Below are 21,098 nucleotides of genomic sequence, written 5' to 3'. Positions count from 1 at the left end.
AGTTTGGTGTTCAACACTGCCATTCCTTCCTGGTCACAGCACATGTTGCATATGTTTAAAGTTTCACAATTTCATTTACTGTGTGATGTGCTCTAGTATTTTCATTACTCTTGAGAGCAACATTTATCTTTTAGAGAAGGATAATAACACCATACAGAGCTCTAAAGCAAGCAGAATACTCATTATGTTCTCTTTTTAACATTCCTGGGTGACAGTTTTAGCTTCATTAGACTCTCCTGATCACCACATGCTACCTTTCCTGTACCCAAGAGAATGCCAAAGCTGCCTTTCCTCTGGCATACTCTCCTTAAGTAGTGTGTATTGCACACGTACAAGCTCCATACCCTCCAACAGACTCTAACTCTCATCCTGCAACTGTACATTGGAAAGTCCACATTGAAATAACTTGTATGCTAGTGCCATTCTTACAGACCATTGAGGTGCTGAAAAGCCAGGAGAAACCACTTCTCCACTGCTACCTCCCCTAGACAAGTGAGCAATACCTTTTATCTGCCAATTGCAACAGGCTCTTGACCAATTCCTCTTCCTCCACACTGCTTCCCTAAAGTCCAGCTTGTACACAACAAGTATAAATCAATTTGCATTAAGTCACTCTCCTGCTTAAAACCCTCCAAAATCTTCCTACTTGAAATCCTTACTGCTATCCATAATGCCCTACACATGACTGGCCCCTGCCACTTTCTTGGATCTCATCTCTTTCCACTCACTCCCCATTTACGAGGTTCCAGTCACACAGACCAAGCCCATTTCTGTCTCAGGATCTTTGCATTTATAGATCCATCTGCTTGGATTACTCTCTCTGCAACTCTTTATGTCCATTTACTTATTAAATGTCACTTTCTTAAAAAGGCTATCCTTGGTTATCCTAGCCAAAGCAGCAGCCCACCACCATCACCATATTCTCCCATTTTATTATCACCACATCATGATATACCCAAATGACATATCCTTTATTTATACCCAAAATTATCATATTTATTGGTTTACATGTTTATTGTTTTATCTTCCCTCAACAAGAATATTAACTTCATGAAGGAAGGAATGCTACCTCTTTCATATCTGTATCTCTGGAATCTAGAATATCACTTGGCGACAGTAGACACTCAGTGTCTTCCATTGGATGAATTAGCAAGTCATAGCTAAGTGCCTAGTACATATATCCCAAACAAGAAAAATTAATGAGTAGAAATGTCATTAAATTATGGGTGGAAAATAAACATTAACATCTACCGTGTGTAAGGTCTTTAAATGGATGCTATAGGACATTCAAAGGGGCATAAGGAAGACCCTAGAAGACCAAATTCTAGAATGGTGGAACAATTCCTACACACTTTTGAAGGTTCAGAATTTGTATCCTATAATTTTAACCTGTATTACCGGGCCGAATTCTTTTTAAGTGTGAGGGTTTTTTAAATAAGTGCACAGATAGATAATAAAAGTGCAAGCACATGAATGAGAACAAGAAGCAGCAATTTCCGGACAACTTCTGAGACAACGGGCAGGAGGAAGGAGTGGGGGACGGTGCTTTGGTTATATCTACAATTCTTTTCAGAGACCTGAAGCAAATTACATAAAATGTTAGCATGTTTGATTTTAATGTTTGGTAATTAGATGATTGTCACATTACTTTTTGTGTTTTTCATATATTTGACTCTCTCATTCAGATATTTATAAATTTAGAAATGTTAACAACAAGAAACTAGGAGTCTTGATTTTTCTTTTCTTATGTAAGAGGTAAGAAGAGCAGGTAGAACAGTAGACAGTTTGCTGATAGTTTTGTCTTGTTTGGGGGCTACTGTAGATACTGAATTATATCTTGAATTTATTTTATTTTATTTTATTTTATTTTATTTTATTTTTTATTTTGAGACTGAGTCTCACTCTGTCGTCCAGGCTGGAGTGCAGTGGCTTGATCTTGGCTCACTGCAACCTCTGCCTCCCAGATTCAAGCGATTCTCTTGCCTCAGTCTCCTGAGTAGCTGGGATTACAGGTGCATACCACCATGCCTAATTTTTGTACTTTTAGTAGAGATGGGGTTTCACCATGTTGGCCAGGCTGATCTTGAACTACTGACCTCAGGTGTTCTGTCTGCCTTGGCCTCCCAAAGTGCTAGGAATATAAGCATGAGCCACCATGCCTGGCCTATATCTTGAATTTTTTAAAGTGTGTTTTTAAAATTTAAAGTTAGCCACTACTAAAAATAGATATTGGATGTACCACTCAAACCACAAAAGAAAGAAATATTTTTTTAAAATGAAGGAAGAACAAAACAGTTTGAAAAGAAAACTCAATTTATCAAAAGGTAGGAAAAGAAAAGATAGAAGCAAAAGCAAGGAAACGCACACACATAAATAGAATGTCAAGAATAAGCCCAAACATGGGACTAGACATCAAAATGTGATGCTCTTAATTCTCTTATTAAAAACAGATTCAACACCATGACTTTTGAACAAATTTTTGTTTTCCCTTGAACTTCTAACTGCTTTCTCTTTTAATTCTCTCTCTTTTGTTACAGATAAGAAACACGTGGTTTATTACAGCAGAAGCATACCACAGATGTATTTCCAACTTTTTAATTATACAATTTATCCCCAAAGACATTTCCTGCAGCCCTGTGACTTACTAGTACCCAATCGAACCCACTGATTTCTAGGCCTGCTTCTCAACTTCCATTGGGGTTGCTTATTTTACATACCCAGGTGGTACATTGCTTCTTCAAACGTACATCTTTTTTTTTGGAACCTCTTTTCTTCTCCCTCCTCCACCCCCATTTTCTAGAGTGTACCATGAGCACTCTTTCTAGAAAGTTTGCATAAGCTTAAAATCATTTTCTCTCAGAACGCTGTCTTCTAGTATTTAGCCTTGCAGATGAGAAGTCTGATGTATGATTCCCATTCTTTTCGTGTAAAACACCTGCATAGTACAGGTCCTTACTTACTCGCCAAGCTTTGTCTTGCACTGCATGTCTGCTTTCTGGACTTACTAGTTTTTCCATTCCTTTCAATCTATCGCAATCCCCCTAACCATGGGCCTTTGTACGTGTTACTCTCTCTTCCTGGGATGTTACCTGCTCTCCTCACAATCTAATTCCTACTCACACGTTACTTACCGCTACTTCTGGGATGCCTTCCCTGATTAAGTCAAAAATCCCTTTGTAACATGCTCTTGGCACAAAAAAACCCTCCATGGTAGAAGTTATCACAGGTGTAATTTATTTTTATTTATAGTGTGATTATTGATTACTTCTGTCCCTCATCCAACTATTTTTACTCCACTGTGTCTATATTACCTAACAAAATTTTTGGCATATAGTAAGTGCTCTATAAACATTTGTTGAATGAATAAAAAAGTAAGTGAAAGAAAGAACAAGGATCTAGTAAGCTAGCTACCTAGGCCATTAACCAAACATTTTTCTCATCCTCTCCTACCTGAAACTGTCACAATGTCTTTCATTAATTTTGGGAGATCACAAATATCACTAGAATATGATGTCTCGGCTTTGCTCATAATTCTTGCTTTGCCCTTGATCGGCAATTTTATCTACAGTCTCACATTTGTCTTTAGATTAAGGAAATATTCTATTACTTTGACTACTTTTCTCTCCATTGTTTCTGTTCATTTGAGATTTCTTTTACAATGAATGTTGGCTATTTGGGAATCTACATTTAAAAACTGATTGACCCTTGACATCTCTTAATTTTCCATTTATATTTTTAACACTTTACTTTTGATTTGGTATCCCGGGTGATATCCTGGATTTATTTTCAAGGTCAAATATTTGATTTTTAGCTATATCCATGTCACTACCTGGTAGTGACTTTCAGTTTGTCTGTTTGTTAGTAATGGGTAAAGGAGGGCAAGTGATCAGATTTTTTTATTTTCAGGAACACTGTTCTCTGAATGATCATTTTACATAGTAATGTGTACTAATTTAGTCAACACGGTATCTTCTTGAATCTGTGAAGCTATTAATTAGAGTTTATTTGATGTTATTTTGTGCTTCCTATACTATCACTGTTTCCATGTAAAAGGTTGCTCTACATTCAAATGCAGTGGGTGGGGGTCATCATGCTTCAAGGAATGTCTATTCATTATGCAGGAAACATTCCTGAATAGAGGACCCTCTTAATTTGAGAAGACAGCATAAAGAGTTGCCACCAAAGTCAGCTTTTCCCTATACCTAAAACATTCAGCCATGCCATCTGAGTAGGCAAAATGCTATATGAGATAATTACATGGGCAAAGAGCGTTTCTCTGAATGTTCTTATCTACAAATAGAACAAATAAAGTCAGAATAATGTTCCAAAAATATGCAAGCAGCACAGGCCACCTAATTAGATCCAGGATGCATGCACACATACCTCACTGCCAATGGTAGCTACTATTCTCAGGAATAGAATGCGACCCCTGAGGTCTATAAGCATACAAAAAAGGAAAGGCTTTAATTTACTTGCAATAAAACCAATACAGTCTAAACCTTGTTAAGATGGATCACTGCCTCTTCCTTTTTTCCTAATTCTTGTCTTCTGATTTCTACCCAGCTCTGTCTTAGGGTGAAGTAATTGAGGTTAAGACCGACTTGCCAGGCCAGGCGTGGTGGCTCATGCCTATAATACCAACACTTCGGGAGGCCGAGGCGGGTGGATCACCTGAGGTGAGGAGTTCAAGACCAGCCTGACCAATATGATGAAACCCCGTCTCTACTAAAAAAATACAAAATTAGACTGAGCATGGTGGCTCATGCCTGTAATCCCAACACTTTGAGCGGATGAGGCGGGTGGACTGCCTGAGGTCAGGAGTTCAAGGCCAACCTGACCAACATGTTGTTACCCTGTCTCTACTAAAGCTACAAAAATTAGTTGGGTGCGATGGCAGGCGCCTGTAATCCCAGCCACTCCGGAGTCTGAGGTAAGAGAATTGCTTGGACTTGGGAAGCAAAGGTTGCAGTGAGCCAAGATCACGTCATTGCACTCCAGCCTGGGCAACAAGAACAAAATTCCATCTCAAAAGAAAAAAAAAAAAAATTAGCTGGGCGTGGTGACACATGTCTGTAACCCCAGCCACTCAGGAGGCTGAGGCAGGAGAATCACTTGAACCTGGGAGACGGAGGATGCAGTGAGCAAAGGCTGCACCATTGCACTCCAGCCTGGGCAATAAGAGCGAAATTCCATCTCAAAAAAAAAAAAAAAAAGAAAAGAAAAAAAAGACTGATTTACCAGAGCACGATTACCCATCAATAACAAAAAAAAAAAAAAAAAGCTACTCCAAGGCCTACAAAGAGATTACCTGGTAAGCCCTTACTATTTTCAAGTCACTGATATTATTTTAAATTTGTAGAAAATATATATATATACACACACATATGTATGCATACATATATAACACATACATAACATGTATGCACCATGCACACTCAGGACAGTCTTCACTTTGCTGTATCATAAAAAAGACAATAAGATTTGTTTTCTTTTACATAATGTGCACTATGAGACTCAATCAAAAACGATGGTACCACATATATTCTTCACATAGAAAATAATTCACAATTCTCAAAATGATTAAATCTATTTTGCCTCGTAAACCTAGTGATAGACTGCAAATGTTTTAAAAAGCAAAATTTCCCCCGTATTTAAAAAATAATAAATAATAAACTTCACAGAAAATCAGTGTTGTCAACTCCAGACCAACACCATCTAACTGAGAAAGTGATACTAAACTAATTGCATGACTGTGGTCCAACTGTTACTAAGGTGATTTAAATAATATTTATCCCTTTAAAAGGATAAAGGAAATTCCCCTCAGAATCTTTCCCTAGCAAAAGTTCAACATTAACAGGAAGTTTATAATTGGTTTTGCAACATATTTAATTTTTTAACTACAAATTAAGATTCTCCCAAAATAATGTAAATCTAAACAAGTACAGAAATCTGGCTGAAAATGCTCATAGAATGTAGCTGATGACAAAATCCTGTGGATTTTTTTCTTTGCATTTCATGAATCACAAGATATGTATTACCCAAGAGACAAACTTTAAAGATAGAGAAACGTAATGGAAATTTTATTTACAATTTGTTTCCTTACTATCAAAATGGGGAAAATACTAAAAATTTAATCTAAAAGCCAATTCAGAAAACTTTGTGAATTATTTACATAACCTAAAAATGTTTATATTTATATAATTTTTAATAGCCAAAAGACATGAAAAGAAGAACAGTATAAACTGTAAATGTGGTCATTGTCATTCTTTTTGAGATTAGTTACATCTCCTATAGCTGCCAAACGTCCTGGATTGATCTTTAGGAAGCACAGATTCTAGGCAGAGCAGAAAGGAGGTATGGTCTGTTCTAAGATGATAGCTGTGTATCTAAGATATCTCTCATTATCAAAAAATTTTTATAAATTAAAAAATTTCCTTAAAGTAAGGTTATAAAAACAATGATTCAATTGGGAAGTGGGTGTTTAGGCTATAGAATTCCAGATTCACAATCATAAACATATTTTTTCTACATAAATTTCAATTATTTAACTACAAGCGTAGAGTACAAAAGCTGGCTGATACAATTGACAACACCAAGTCTAAATATCACAAAGCAAATTCTGACTAGCCCATAAATCCTAAGCAAAAGTCAATCAGTTCTAAAGCTGTCAAAATAAACTGCAACAATATCACTGATAGAAACTTATCCTATAGATATATTTACACACAATACAATTATGCATGTGCAAAGATTTGCAGCATTCTTTATTTTAAAAACTGTAAATAACTTAGATAACCATCAATAGAGAAGTAAAATAAGGTACACTTGCACGCATAAAGTAAAATCCTATTCAACTTCTACCAGTTTAGATATTCTGCCTTTACTGATACCAAATCATCAGATGCCCTACAGTAAGCCTTAACTGAGGATAATAGTCAATGCATCTAATAGTGTTTAGAACAACAAATCATAAAAATGATACTTTAAACATCTTATTTAAAAAAATAAATTTGTATTCATTTACCAATCTTTTGACATAGAGTCAAGGCTTTTTATTTGAACACAGGTCCATTGACTGGAGTTCTGTGTCATATTCCAAGCAAAAGCCACCCCAATTAAGCATCCCATACTACTTCCAATTTGGCTCCTCCAGAATAGTCAGAACTTAAAATTCTTGCAAAGCAATTTCAGTGAAAAACCTTGTGGAGTGTTTTTATGGTTTCTTCAAACCTCGACAGTTGTTTTCATCAGCTCTTTTTTTTCCCCCAATTTACCTTAATTGAATGTTAACAAAGCATTCACCTAATTTTCATAGAAACAATGCCTTCTTTTTGCACTTGTTTTATTAGACAGTATAATTATTTAATTAGTTATGTAACTAGGGATACAGCAATGAACCCAGCAGAAAAAAAAATTCTCTGCTTGAGTTTAGGTTCTAAAAGGAATGAGACAGACAATCAACAAAATGCAAAATAAGTAAGATACATTTTAGAGGGGAATAATATTTGGAGACTATGGAAGAGCAAGTGTGGATAAAGAAGAGCAGGTAGAAGCTCACGCAATAAATCAGACAAGAGATAATGGTGGCTTTGAATACGGGAAAGTGGAGATCATAGACACATTTTGACCACACAGCTGATATGTATGGCTAACAGACTGGACATTAGAGAGAAGGAGAAAAGTCAAAAATACCTGAAAACTGAAAAAATGAATTTAGTGGCAAGGAGGTCACTGATGACAGTTCAGTGGAGTCATGAGAACAGAAGCCTGATTGGAGTAAGATCAAGAGAGAACAGGAAAGAAACTGAATACTGCAAGGATATACAAGTCTTTGAAGCAGTTTTACTGGAAGAGAATAGAAGAATTAGTATGTTTCACAAAACTATTGTTAACACATTAAGTTGGTGAAAAGTCACGTAAGAATAGGTGCATATACTCAGTGTGTATATGCAGATACACACGTGCCCTCCTACACTCGCTTATGCTTATATATGTAGAGAATTTTTTTAAAATTCTACATCAGAAATTAGTATTGCCATGGCTAAAGATTGGGGTGAGAAAGTAGACTCATTGTGTATTTTTACCACTAGAATTTTTATCACAAATCATTACTTTAATTGTAAAATTGTAATTGAGTTTACAACTGTCAATAACAACAGGATACCAACTGAGCTGCTGGAAATTCAAAGCGGCTTTAGGTTTGTTTGCTGTGCAAATAGCATAATCACTATCGGTTCTAGTAATACAAATCACATACCCTAATTAAGTGATTGCATTATATCCAAATGGAATGACTGTAACAGACTAGAAATCCATTAATGGCACAGTTTTGCATTCAGAGGCCAAAAATATTTTTACAAATGAATACAAATAATGAGAAAGAAATGAACCATGCATTAAACTCAAGAAGTTGAGCAAAAATATATAACGTCCCCAAAAGGAAAAAAGAAATTAAAACACGTGACTGAAATAGAAAATAAAAAATAATAAACTTGATTAAGACAACAAATCTGGTATTTAAAGAAACAACTTAAGAGACAAGTGTCTTATAAATATGACTAACAAAATAAAACAGATTAGAAAGAAGAGATAACCATAGATGATGAAGTTCACACACTAGAAGAAGTTACATGAAATTATTTGCCAATAAGTTTGAAAGTATGGCTAAAATTGATGTTTTTCTAAGGAAACAAACTATGACAATTGATGCAATAGTTTGAAAATCTGAATATACCCAAAACAAAAAACATAGAGTATATAATTACTAAAAAAGTTCCTTCACCCCCTCAAAAGGCAACAGATTCCGATGGATTTGTAGATGAAATTTATCAAACCACTAAGGGACGTATTACTTCCTATGGAATTTATATTGTTCCCCAAGCACTAAAATGTTTTAAAAAATTCCAAGTCATTCTAAGAGACCAAAATAAACTATAAAAAACTGACAAAACAAATCTCTCCACCACAAAACTGTAGATGAGTTTTTCTCAATGGGATCGGAATTGGCTTTGGGGACGAAAAACTTATTTGTTGCAGGTAACTGTTCCATCAATTACAGGGTCCTTAGCACCCTGCCCATTGTGGCCAGCAAAAACTACTCCCTCACATTCCCAAATGTCCCTGGAGAATACTCAGCAGGAAGTACCACCTTTCCTTGAGAATAACTGTATAGACCGTCAACTTCATGAGTATAATTGAATCCGTCAGTAGAATGCTATGATACAACTAAAAAGGGTTAACACTAGGAAATCGCTTAATGCAATTCACCACACTATTAAGAAAAAATATTAGCACCAATGACTAGCATGGTAAAATCCAACATTTGCTTTTTTAAAAGGAAGATAAAACACCACCAACAATAAATCAAAATATAATTACAAGTACAACACTTAGTAATCTGGGAATAGGGGGAAATTACAGAAAACTTATTAGAAACCAACAGAAATCTTATTTAACAATGATATACTAGAAGTATTCCATTAATATAAGGGATACGAAAAGGATATCTGTTTGTACTGACATTCTAGTCAATGAATTAAGCTGGAAAAGAAAAAAACTGATAAAAATTGAAAATAAGTTGTCTTCAGATTGCCTACTTGTTAATAGAAAAACTAAAATACCCGATAACTATTCAATCAACTATTGGAAAAATATTTGTACCTCAGAAAAGTGGGCATATATAAATTAAAGTGCAAAACTAAATGGATTTATTACAATAAATATGTAGGTCCCATTTGCAAGATAATCATCATTTAGCAAAAGTATGTTATTCTTCAATAAAGAACATTATATAACTTTTAAGAAAAAATAAGAATAAATAAATGGAGCTAGTACCATATTCTTGAAGGGGAAGATTCAATACTTTTAAAATAGGAATTCTTTCAAAATTAGTTAGTGTATTAAATGCATTTGCAGGGGCAAGTTAATGAAGGGCTTATCTCATTAAAACATGATATAAAGCCACAGGTTTAAGCTAGTTTGGTACTAGCAGGAGGATTAGTGGCACACATTAGAATCCAAAAATGAATCTCTGCATAACAAAATCTAATACATATTTTAAAACATGAAGAAAAGATCAAATGCTCAATAAATAGTCTTGGAATAATTTGACATTAGGTTGAGGGAGGGATATCAAAGTTAGATTCCCATTATATATCAATACAATAATAAAATGAATAATCCAATTAAAATACAAAATATTTTAATAGATGCTTCTCAAAAGAAAATGTATAAATGGCACATTAAGCATATGAAAAGGTGATCAGCTTCACTAGTTATCAGGGAAATGCAAATTAAATCCACAATGAGATATGACTGCACACCCACTGAATGTCCAAAATTTAAAAGAGTGACCCTAGCAAATGCTGACTTGGATATAGTGGAACTGAAACTTTCATCACGGCTGGTGAAAATGTAATATGGTATTAATTATTTGGAAAATAGTTTGGCAGCTTCTTCAAAAGTTAACCATTCACATATCATATGACTCAGCCATTCTACTCCTTAATATTTATCCAAGAGAAAGGAAAGAATATGTCCACACAAAGATGAGTATGAAATGCTCAGAGCAAAATATTTGTAATAGTCAATAACTAGAAACAACCCAAAAGTCCATCCACAGATCAACAGATGAATATACAGTAGTATTTGTGATCAATGGAATACTAGTCAGTAATAAATAGAAAGAAACAAACTATCAATATATGCAACAACATGTTATATGTCAATTATAGTTGAATAAAGTAGGAAAGAGAGAATGACAGAGAGAGAGAGTGAGGAAGAGATTGACCAACACTAGAAAGGCCAGCACAACCATCTTTAGTTTCTTCTTCTTGTTACCTGTATAAAGTAGCTCATAGCTCAGCCCAGCGCAGTGGCTCACGCCTGTAATCCCAGCATTCTGGGAGGCTGAGGCAGGTGAATCATGAGGTCAGGAGTTCGAGACCAGCCTGACCAACATGGTGAAACCCCATCTCTACTAAAAATACAAAAATTAGCCAGGTGAGATGGCGTGTGCCTGTAATCCCAGCTACTCGGGAGGCTGAGGCAGGAGAATCGCCTGAACCTGGGAGGCAGAGGTTACAGTCGGCTGAGATCATGCCACTGCACTCCAGCCTGGGTGACAGAGTGAGACTCCAAGAGAAGTTTCACTCTGTGAGGGAAGGAAGGGAGAAAGGGAGGAAGGCAGGCAGGCAGGTTGGCTGGCTCAAAAACACTCAATAAGCTTAGTGGTGCAGGCTGTGCCCTTCCTGGGGAAACCCATGATTGTCCAGCAATATCTGTGGCTGGGTGGTTGAGTCTATTGATCCAGGGACGAAATGTTAGCAAGTGCTTTGGCTTCAGAACTAAAGCTCATCAGTATTAAATATGTTATTCTGATCTTAAAAAGAATAGCTAGCAGAGTGGGAAAGATTTAAAATGCTCCTACTGATGACATAATGGTAATAAATAAATGGGCACACTCATACACTGTTGATAGAAGAGTCATTTGACCATCTTTTTGAAGGGCAATTTGGCAGTATCTATCTAAATGTATAATGTCCTTTTTTACCCAACAATTCCATTTTAGAAGTGTATCATCCAGATATACTTGAAGAAGCATATAAAAATACGATCACAAAATGTTCAATGAAATATTCATAATGGTAGAAAATTAGAAAGTATCTCAATATCCACTGATAGGATACATAAGTGGAGTAGTAAGCAGCCATTAAGCAGATTGGCACTGCTCTACCATAGTTACCCACATGGGAAGATATGCCCATTACATTAAGTCTGTAAAGTTACATCATTTACAATAGGTCGCTTATTATAAAATTGCTATAGGTCTTATATGCATGTGTACCCTATGTGCATTTCAAAAAATGTCTAGAAGGATACACACCAAATCATTGGCAGCAGTTACCTTTAGGAATCAGAGGCAGTTGCATGCACTTTAAATTTTAATGTAAACATTGTTTTTGTAAATTTTTTGGTAAGAAATACGTTTTTCTAAGCCTGCCCAGGACAGGGTGGAAATTGACGGGAAAAAAAGTCCTGGAACCCACTGGGACACAAACTTGGTCTCAATTCCTGCTCTCATCCAGGGTAAGTGTTTGTAACAAAAAGTGGTATGGGACTGTCTGTTTCATGGACATCATTTTCCCACCTGCTTACACGTGGCCTCAGGGTGCTGGCCCGCATGAAGTACATCTACTACGCTCCCTGTTCTAAGCAGGAGGAGAAAAGAGGAAAGACAGACAGTGGACTTTGATAATGATATTGATGTAGATAACTAACCCTAAATTATTACTTTTCTTAATTCTGTGGAAATGCTTCATTAGAATAAATTAGAAATGCTTCAATGGAAAGAACATTAAAAATCTTTTTAAAATAATGATAAAACCTTTATTAAACACTATTTACCATTAAAAAAAGAAACATGTTTTTCTTTAATAATTAAGGAAATGAACGACAATATTCACATGGGAACTCAAGAAGCTAGTTAGTGGGGAGGAAGAAAACTAGAGATATCTTGGAAATAAAATTTCTTTTAATCTCCAAGGCTTCATAATTTGGAGGACTTTAAAAGGTATGTATTCATCTTTTACAGGAGGAAAGAGACAGACTTGAGGTCAAATACTGTTTCTTTTCCTTACTGCTTATGGGACATTGGACAAGTTATTCACTTTTGTCCAGCCTCAATTTCCTTATGCGTCAAATGGGGATATGATCTACTTTCAGCACTATTGTGAGGACTGAATGAGACACTGCAAGTGGAATATGAAGCACAGAGCCACCTAATGGGTTCCCTTCATTTATTTCCTTTTCCTCTTCAGTGAATACCCAAAGGTTAAGCCTCCAAGAAATGTGGATATTTTGGGTGAACTGTTATTGGTTCTCCCAACCTAGAGATAGCAAAGTGGGAAGCTGTACTCCCTACAATGCCATTACCCTAGTCACAGAGTGACATCAGGCTGTCCTTTCATCTGAAACGATGCTGAAGTCACCCATCAGCATTTCTTGATGACTTCTTGAACTTCAGAGCCAGTCCCCTTTTTGCTTAAAATTAAAAATAAGGGACAGGTGCAGTGGCTCACACCTATAATCCCAGCCTTTTGGGAGACTGAGGTGGGAGGATCGCTTGAGCCTTGGAGTTCAAGACCAGCCTGGGCAGCAAGGTGAAACCCTATCTCTAGAAAAAGTTAAAAAAAAAAACCAGCCAGGTGCAGTGGCACACATCTGTGGTCCCAACGACATGGGAGGCCAAGGTGTGGGGACCGCTTGAGCCCAGGAGGTCGAGGTTGCAGTGAGTTATGATTGCGCCACTGCACTCCAGCCTGGGGGACAGAAAAAGACCTAGTCTTAAAAAATAAAAAAAATATATAAAATGAGTATTTGCTTTTAATGTCTTAATTTTAGACCCTATCTCATTTGAAAAAGAATTTGAGGTAAGAGTCAAGTTTAAAAGTTTAAATGGTCCTTTATTTTACCATCCTTCAAGTAAAGGGGAATAATTTCTAAGAGAAATGGGCTATCTCAGCCTGCTAAAGTACCACATTCTGGAAAAGGATGAAATCCTTCTGGCTTTAGAGAGCCTGGGAAGACAGGGTGTAGTGGATGCCCCTACACAGCCAGAACAGCTGCCCACAGCCAGGTGTAGCCAGCAAAGCTTCTGGGTGGCTTGCTCCAACCTCTCCTCTCTGGGGCAGACACTAGGGCCTGGTCACTTGGCTGTGTAGGCTGCACAATTAGTTATTGCTGCATGGGGACCCCCAGTCAGGGCCTAAGGCAGAGGCCAGATCTTCTTAGCTGGGAAACTAGGGGAAACCCACTTGTTTTTCAATGACAGGGCCTGACCTAGTTGAGATGTTTGAGGAAAACAGATAAGCCAGGGAGGGAACTCTTTAGGGAGCGAACATGCAGGCCTTGTATTTCTGTTTTTCACAGGTTACAGCTTGGGAGGGTCTGGTGGAGACTTATCAGACCACATAGCACTGACCGGGGGTGTTTGGAGCTGGATGCACTCTGGCCACCTCGGTAAGATTGGACCCCACCCTACAGAAACAGCTGGACTGCTGGGCAAAGGCCAGCACTGAGAGAATTTCATTGCAGAACAGTTCTGGCTAAAAAACAATAAAAAGAATTTTCCTAAGAAATAAAGTAGCAACAAAAGAGAACCAGATGCAGCCCAGAGGGGCTTCATGTTGGCCCCGTGTGAAGAATAGAAAGACAGCCTTTGGGACACCTGGGCACTTCTCTTGCTTGTCATGCCATTCACCCATCCATTTCGTATACATTTCTTTGTCAAAGATCTTAATCAGATCAGGTTTACAGAGTGAAAAATTTCATTAGGGAAGATGTAAGCTGGGTCAATCCCTTTGTCTTCCTTTAACTGTAAACCAGTAAAGTGCTCGCTTCCAGTTTAGATTAGAGGGAGAAATGTACTTGCTCCATTTAATCCAGGTATATGATGCTAATGAAGAACTTCAAGTCCTGCTCATAATTATTCTTGTTACCATGAAAGATTTTTAACTGTGCTGGATACTTTCTAGGGCCCTCTTATTTTCAAAAACATTGCTGACAATTTTCTTTTTGACAGTTAGTTTTCAGACTCCTGCTATTTATTCAGGTCATTTGTGGCCTTTTGATTTTTAACTATGTAAAGTTTTGAGGTGCAATTACATCTTTTAAATGCATTTATATATCTTTATAATGCCTAATTAAATTTATCAGGGGCAACCCACATTTGAAACATTTAAAGGGCATCTCAGAATGCTTTTTATTTGCTTAGTCTGATTATAACTCAATTACAACTTATTTTGTGTTTTGCACTTAAGTATTTGATTTTTACAACATTCCCCATTGTACTCCATGGTATGATCTAGAGTGTAACCCTACACTTAAGTAGGCAAGAAAAACAAAGGAAAGGATCTGGTAGAATACTACACTAAGGATGACCCAGAGTGAGGTTACTAGATTGGTGACTCTGGGATTTAAGCACTGTATGAACTTGAAGTAAACACAGAATACATTGAAGCATGACTTAAAATTTGGGAGGGGGTGAGTTAAATGACTAGTATTTGAATATGTAACTTTTTAGTGAACTCTTTAATCAGACAGAGACATTTATTTTCCTGAATCCTGCCTTCCTACCTGACATGGTTTGGCTTTGTATTCCCAGCCAAATCTTATCTTGTAGCTCCCATAATTCCCACGTGTTATGGAAGGGACTGGTGGGAGATGACTGAATCATGGGGAGGGTCTTGCCTGTGCTGTTCTCGTGATAGCAAATGGGTCTCATGAGATCTGATTTAAAAACAGGAGTTTCTCTGCATTAGCTCTCTCTTTGCCTGCCGCCATCCATGTAAGATGTGACTTGCTCCTCCTTGCCTTCCTCCGTGATTGTGTGGCCTCCCAGTCATGTTGAACCATAAGTCCAATAAACCTCTTTCTTTTGTAAATTGCCTAGTCTCCGGTATGTCTTTATCAGCAGTGTGAAAACAGACTAATACAGTATGCTTCAACCCCCTTAGCATGCTGGCAAAGTTCTTACGCATCAGAATTACAAACAGATCTTATAGGGAGAAACTTTTGCATCTATGTCATCTGTTTATCTGAGAGTGGAACAGCATTTGGCTTCCTCTTCCATAAGTTAGAGGCATCTGTGTTCTTCAAATCATAGCATCCTTACTAAGCTCCATCACACTGTCTTTGAAGATAAGACAACATAAGGTAGAAGGAAAAAGATAACTGGAGAACTAATTCTAGAAAGACAGGGAGAAACATTTAAAAGTAGAAAAAATAACTAGATAGAGATTAAAATAAGGCCTTTGATTTTCTTTTTCCTTTTCTTTTTTTTTTAATGAGCAGATATCCACACTACTGTAGTCAAGGATCATTGTCTCTGCGTTGCTGTTATTGTTGAATTTTCATTACTTGGGGATTATTTCACAAGGGATACATAAAATCCTCAAACACAGAATTTCTGGAGGAAGGAAGAAAATATTTAATAGCAAAAACAGTGAGCTCAAGAAACCCTAGTAATTAGAATCATAGTCTTGACAAGTCAGATTTTCACTGGTCTTCAGATATGTATTTCAAGAGTTGAAAAAACTAGTGACTCATTTCTGTGACACTGGTGCCTCTGGGAGTCCAGTCCAGTGAAAGCCATGGCTCTATCCTGAAGGGTAAAAAGGACCCTAAAACAGCACAACGCTTACAATTCCAAGCAATACAAACCAATATTTCTGGACCAAGTTATTTTTTCCAGTGCTAGTTTTGCTTTTAGAAATTTAAAAAATATATGTCTGTTTGACTTTGCCCAGTAGCTTTGGAATTACAAAATTATTTTATCAGAGAATTAACATAACTTGGCACTTTTATTCATTTACATATGAAGTAAAAATGTTTTTATGTAGATTACCATGTGCAAAGAAACATGAATTTAAATCTAACTTTTGTACTAGTATTGTAGTGACAGCTTCCATCCATTTACCCATCCTTTTCTCCAGACAGAAATAGTCTACAGTGAGGCAGTATGAAACTATAAGAATACTATATTTAGAGTGGGAGAACCGGATTTAAAATGTTTTAAAAGTTGCAAGGGTCCTCAAGGGTCATCTGGTTTACAGCACAAATTTACGAGATGAAGACAGCTATGTTTAAAAGCGAGCCTCCAATATTGTCCTTTCCACAAAACATGCAATGGTTTGATCTTTTGACTAGCACCAACTTCTCTAGGCCTCAAATTCTTCATCTGCAAAATGAAGGAGATCACTTAACAGCCTGAGAAATCTCTGGCTAATTAAACTAGAATTTTTAACTTGCTCCTTTTCTGCAGCACTGAATTCTTATTTTTATTGTAAGATGCAGTATTCATAAAATCAGGCCTTTCACATAATGTGTGTCACCTTAACTCCAAAATATCCTATGAGTGTTTTCACTGCATTCGTGCAAAGAAAAAAAATGAGATAATTCCTTGTAGTTGTAACCATCATATAAAGTAACAGATTTTGATAAATACCAAAAACCTGATAATCCCCTTAGGTTCCTTGGACAAATATCAGATAATTGGTTTTTTTAAAATATAATACAAATTATTCCATTACCCAAATGATTGTTCTGGAGAATTAATGTTAAGAATGGAAATCCTGGCTATATTTTATTACACATAAAGAATCAGAATATAGGATACTTAGGATGAGTTTCCTTCTTCACACTGTGAAATCATTAGGAAGCTTCAATTTACTATGAAATTTCTAGACATTTGAAATAACTATCTTTTTTCACAGTTGAAACTCTAGGAAATGTCTGAATTAAAGTACAAAGTAAAAATGATGGCATCCATCCATTCAGTTAAAACGAAAATTATCTACATCAAGAATGTTCAGAAGTTCATTTGATCCATAAATAGTGTCAAGCAGCTATCTTGTGCAATGCAATGTGGTCAGTGTCTTTGGGAGAATATAGAGATGAAATAAAACACAGACCCGGCTTGAGGAGACCAGAAACTGAAGCTGAGAAGAAAGGCATTTATGTAGCTAAACAGGAAACACAAGTGCAGGGAATAGCAGAGGGAGGAGAAAGGAAATGACAGGGAGAGAAAGAAAGCAAGAGAAAGTCACCTAGACCAGTGCTTCACCAACTTGAATGTGTACATGAATCACTGAGAGATCTATTAAAATACAAATTCTGATTCGGTAGGTCTGGAGTGGGACATGAGAGTCAGCATTTCTAACAGCTGTCAGGTAATGCTAATGTTACTCATCCATGTACAGCACTTTGGGTAGCAAGAGTCTAGAAGATCAGCACTCAATAGAACTTTTTGCAATGATAGAAATGTTCTGTATCAGAGCTGTTGAATGTGGTAGCCGCTAGGCACATATGGCTATCAAGCACTTGAAAAATGATGAGTGCAACTGAGACACTGAATTTTTCAATTTGTTTAACTGTAATGAATTTAAATTTGAACAGACATGTGTGTCTAATAGCTACCCTATTGGACAGTGCAGCTCTAGACTATGCAGTTAGTTTAGAGCAAACTGAATAGGGAAGCCTCAATTTCCTACATGCTTTGAGTATATAAATTAACCTAGCTCAGAATTTCTCTACTTTGGCTAGATGATTCTTTCTTGTGGGACTGGTCATTCCATTGTAAGATATTTAGCAGCACACCTGGCTTTTGCCCACTCGATGCCCGTAATATACCACCACCCCCCACAGCCCCAATTGCGAAAATAAAAAATGTCTCCAAACATTGCCAAATGTTTTCCCAGGGCAAAGTCAGTGGTGTAGATAATGCTTTTACATAAAAAGTTATATGAGACAAATAGCAACACTCTTTAAAATAACTCACTTATTTGTATTCATTTTCTATTTCTGCTGTAACAAACTATCACAAAATTTTGTGACTCAGAATAACCCAAATTTATTATCTTATAATTCTAGAAGTCAGAAATCTGATGTGAGTCCTTGCTAGGCTAAAATTAAAGTGTTAGCAGGGCTGTAATTCTTTCTTTAGGATCCAGGGAAGAATCAGTTTCCTTGATTTTTCCAGCTTCCAGAAGCTTCCACTGCTCATGGACCCTTCCTCTATCTCCAAAGCCAGTGATCCAGCATAAAACCTCCCTGTCTCAAGGCCTTTAACTTAATCACATCTGCAAAGTCTCTTTTGCCATGTGGAGTGGCATATTCACAGGTTCCAGGGAAAAGGATGTGAGCATCTTTAGTGATCCATATTTCTCACTTCCACCATGTTAAAATTAAAATTACAATTGTAAATGATTTCATACCTAGAATAACTTACAATAAAGTTTTCCCCCAAAATTCAAGAGAACAGGAATTTTCTTCTGTGCCACAAGTACCTTCCTACCTGAGAACATTTCATAGCATTTATAGTCACACATAAATTCATCTAAAGAAGAACCAATGTTACAGTTTCTGGCACCATTCCCAGGCTTTCTTGACCCTGTTGCTATCACTAGTATAAAATTACATTTTTAATGCCCAACAAATGAGGAAATATGATTCATTTCTGAATCTTTGGGTGTTTCCTGAAATTTAAGAATTCCATTTGTATTTTATAGACTTATATTTACTACTTTAAATTTTTTCTTTTAGATCTATCTTAAAAGTGAAGGTAGTATTTGGTTATTTGAACCCTCATCCAAAACCTTCATCAGCACCTTCCCTGTGTTTTTTAGATTTTTGCTCATATGTGCCAAGGGCTAGGACATCTTAAGTTACAGAACACTTAGTGACAAATTTAATTGAATCTAATTATAGTGCTGAAATGTTTAAAACAAACCTTTTCTTCAATCTGTTCCTATAAACTGCTCTTTAGAGTGAAAGCCTGCATCTGCTCAAAATGTTTCTGAGATGGGCGAGGATGAGTAAATAAAGCCAGATGGCATTTACACTTAGGGTTTCTTTCCCTTTTTGAGTTTGACATATAAGATTTGACTGTCTTTAAAAGCTCATTTTTCCCAGCCGGTGAATTTGACAAGAGGTGATTAGGAGGAAGTGGTGAGAAGGAGAAGTGGTGGCCTAAAGATAGAGTATTTGTTGACTCACATTTCCACTACGACAAGAGTGGCAAAACTGAAAGTGAGGCTTTAACTCTTCCTCCACACTCCTAAAGATGTAAGAACTTCAGCTCATTGAAGCCCATAGAGGCAGCATATATTAGTCTGTTCTCATGCTGCTAATAAAGACATACCTGAGACTGGGTAATTTACAAAGGAAAGAGGTTTAATGGACTCACAGTTCCATATAACTAGGAAGGTCTCACAATCATGGTGAGAGAGCAAGGTATGTCTTACATGCAGCAGGCAAGAGAGAGTGTGTGCAGGGGAACTGCCCTTTATAAAACCATCAGATCTCATGAGACTTATTCACCATCATGAGAACAGCATGGGAAAGACCCACCTCCACGACTCAATTACCTCCCACCAGGTACCTCCCATGACATGTGGGAATTGTGGCGGCTACAATTCAAGATGAGATTTGGGTGGGGACACAGCCAAACCGTATCACAGCGTGATTATGAAGTAGGGGGAAGAAAGAAGGCAGGTAGACTGCATTTCAGTTTTGTTTACAGGGAACTACGAAAGGTAGAAACATAAAGAAATAGAGAACTTTCTACTGAAACAAAGCCACTAACCAAATTCATTTTTTCTATTATGAGTAGTCTTATGGGTCTTCTCCCACCCCACCTCTACCCAAAAATAATCCCTGCACAAGAATTCTGGTCTGGACAAGATTGTATGGATACTTTTTCCCTGTTCCTCCCAGTTAAGTATAAATATAAACCCTAGAAAAAAACACAAAAAGAAGCCAGAGGACTCTGAAAGATGAACTGGTTAGATACCTCACAACTAGAGGAATGTCATAGTGACAGTGTCTTACAACCCACAACCTCACAGGAGGTCACCCAAGCCCAGTGTTTCTAGAGCCTCACCCTAGTGGCCAGCCCAAATAGGCTCATTCCCACTCAGACCAAAGGGGAGTCCCAATAACACTACCAGGCTGGCCAGCGGTACTAGCCAGGGAAAATGGAGCAGGTGCCATGATGATATGGTTTGGCTGTGTCCCCACCCAAATCTCATCTTGAATTGTAGTTCCCATAATCCCTTGTTGTGGGGGACCTGGTGGGAGGTCACTGAATCATGGGGGTGGATACCCTCACGCTGTTCTTGTGATACTAAGTTATCACGACATCTGATGAGTTCATAAGGGGTGTTTCCCACTTTGCTCAACACCTCTCTCCTGCTGCCTTGTGAAGAAGGATGTGTTTGCTTCCCCTTCCACCATGATTATAAGTTTCCTGAGGCCTTCCCAGCCATGTGGAACTGGGAGTCAATTAAACTTCTTTCCTTTATCAATTAACTAGTCTCAGGTACGTCTTTATTAGCAGCGTGAGACCTATATACCTGGTGACCATGAGACAGGAAAGCACTCTCCTTACTCACCAAGCCTAAGACTTCCTTCCTCCAATAAGAAACAGCAGGTGCCTTGTAGCACTAGCAAAGGGGATCCTGCCACAAAAAAAGGCTCCACCTGGGAAGTGTTTTCCTTGGAGAGAGGGGCAGTCCTCAGCACTAGTGCCTGTCTCCAGG

At 37.2% G+C, this 21,098-nt stretch overlaps 1 protein-coding gene across 15 annotated transcripts in view; it reads right to left on the bottom strand.

The window, feature by feature from the left end:
• The window catches only part of LPAR1 (lysophosphatidic acid receptor 1), a 171,444-nt gene that overhangs the window by 7,887 nt on the left and 142,459 nt on the right, over window positions 1–21,098 (bottom strand). The window lies entirely within an intron of this gene.

This window comes from Theropithecus gelada, chromosome 15, assembly GCF_003255815.1.
Source record: "Theropithecus gelada isolate Dixy chromosome 15, Tgel_1.0, whole genome shotgun sequence".
Lineage (NCBI taxonomy): Eukaryota > Metazoa > Chordata > Mammalia > Primates > Cercopithecidae > Theropithecus > Theropithecus gelada.
The sequence above is the reverse complement of the archived record's forward strand: the minus strand, read 5'-3'. Positions and strand labels throughout refer to the sequence as shown.